At 41.9% G+C, this 2,392-nt stretch overlaps 1 non-coding gene across 1 annotated transcript; it reads left to right on the top strand.

Annotated features, from left to right (window-relative positions):
• Window positions 1-1,257: 1,257 nt before the first annotated feature.
• On the top strand, window positions 1,258-1,330 carry TRNAA-AGC. The gene has a single exon. It is a non-coding gene; the product is annotated as a tRNA-Ala (tRNA).
• Window positions 1,331-2,392: the final 1,062 nt, after the last annotated feature.

Below are 2,392 nucleotides of genomic sequence, written 5' to 3' on the forward strand. Positions count from 1 at the left end.
TAGATCCTTCCTGCACATCTCCAGAATCATTGTCTTCCTTTTCACTCACCTCTGTTGTTATCCATGCTATGGTGTTTAAGGAGGATGTATTCTGTGCCATGAAGTGTAATGGGCACTGGTGCTGCGGAAAGACTCCTGCTGTCCACCTCAGGAGCTGACACAACAAATGTGGGTAAACCTCAATCCTTTAATATCTTTATGACGTCTTTCCCTTTAAATCCAATTCCTGTTTTCTCAGTTCAAGCTCTGACATTCAAAACTAAACACCTTTCTCTAACATGTTGCTTTAATTATTTAAGCCGTTTGCCTAGGATTTTTCAATTTCTCTTAAGTTTTCATGAAACTCTCCCACTCTCCCAACATATCTCTAAGTGACCAGGCTTTTCAATCACTGCTTCCCTCAATGTGTATTTGACACACAGACACACACACGCACACACACACACTCCACTTAAATTGAACAGGTTCATTTATTCACACAGGAATTCCTACAAACAGCCTGGTTTTCTCCAACATATGTCCACTCCTTCTCTGCATAGCTCAATTTTGATTCTTACACTCTGATATTACACATATTCTTACACTCTGATATGATCTTGCCTCTTATTCTTTATGGCTCTGCTCTGTAATTTTGTTGTTGTTGCTCTGACATATAGTTGGACACATAACTTGTACATGACACCCCTTAGCAAGGAGGCAACCCATATCTCAGATGTAAGTGAAAGAAGCACTCTCCTGGGGTTTCCTAGGGGAGTGGTCAGCATGCTGGCCTCATTCCTGAAAGGGCCTAGTTATGAAAACATCAGGAGCTTTTGCCTTTCAGAAATCTGTACCATCTCACAACCCCCAGACAGTCTCAGCTACAAGGAACAAGTGATAATGCCATACCACTGTTATAAACACTCACACACACACACAATACACATACACCCACAAAATCATTTAGTTATTTTTTAAAAATCTGTGACACTTTAGCTGGGCAGGTCTAGGCAGGTCCTCCTTTGCTGGGACATGCCTTTTTCTGTCCTGGAATACCCTAAACTTGACATTTTGGCAGCACAAATTTTCCCTTTGTGACTTTCTCCTTCTTACCTTTTCTCCTCCTTCTTTGCGGAGAATGAGCAGCCACTGTGCCCTGTGTCCTGGTCCAGCAATGAGAAGATCTGCTCTTAGTAGATCCCTGCTTTTGCACTGAAGTCCCTGAAATCACCTGTGTTCCAGACCTCCCACTAAGGATAAATAAAGCTCCCCAGATGTGGGGAATTAGCTCAAGTGGTAGAGCGCTTGCTTAGCATGCAAGAGGTAGTGGGATCGATGCCCACATTCTCCAAGCTTTATTATTTAGACCTTGGGTCTCCAAACATTCAGGTCTCCAAACCCGAGTCAGTGTCTGATGGCAGGATACTGCTTTGGTTCAAGATATAGGAGCAGCAACAATATACGGCTGGTGATGGCTCCCTCCTGGCATTCAGTACAGTGTAGGTCTACCGTGTAATTAATTTTCTGTTTCTTCGAGGAGTTGTGAAACCAAGGGACATATACAATTGCTCTTTTCTGCCTGTTTCTGCCTGCAGCTTGAATGTGAGACAATTGTGAAAAGTGCAGGGCAGAGCCACCTGGATAAGTACAGCCCCGGCTTTCTGGTGAGAGGACTGAAACCAGGATGTGCGAGGTAACTAGAATGTGCCTGGACAGATACTGTAGAAAGCAAACCCATAAAGTTGTTCATGAGCTTGTGGACGCACCTGCCAGCTGTGAATAAGTGGCTCTAATCCCAAACAACTCACCTAAAAAGAGCCTGAGAGCTGAACTGAGCAATGGCCCACTTTCCAGTCCTCACTGACCACTGGGTTGGACACATTCCAGAGATCTCTGAACAGTAGTGTCAAGGCTTTCAAGTAGAGTTATCTTTGAAAAAACAACACATGGAAGGCTGGTTGGTACTGGGAACTTGAACACTAGGCTATTGTGTGCCTGCGAAAACAAAAATAGCAATATTATCCTTAAGATTTCAACAAGACACAGTGTCTCATCACATAATCCAAAGAAGTCCAGGTTACAACCCCAAAATATTCAGCATACGAAAAAACAGGGAGATCTTAATTCACATGGCACAGAGAATCTTTGAGTAACAATACTGAGGACACAGGTGTCAAAATCATCTGACACATACATTAAAGCAGTTATTATAACAATGCTCCTAGAATTATAGGATAACATTTATGAAGTGAATGGAAAGTCTCACCAAATATTTGGAATACATAAACACCAATTTAAGCTTAAGAATTAAAAAAATGTATTAACCAAAACTCTTAGGGGAAATAAAAAGCTTAATTGGATGATCACAATAACAGAATGCAGAAGACTAAGGAAAAAGTCAGTGAACTTGAAA

The sequence above is a fragment of the Papio anubis genome, unplaced genomic scaffold, assembly GCF_008728515.1.
Source record: "Papio anubis isolate 15944 unplaced genomic scaffold, Panubis1.0 scaffold1871, whole genome shotgun sequence".
NCBI classification, from domain to species: Eukaryota; Metazoa; Chordata; class Mammalia; order Primates; family Cercopithecidae; genus Papio; species Papio anubis.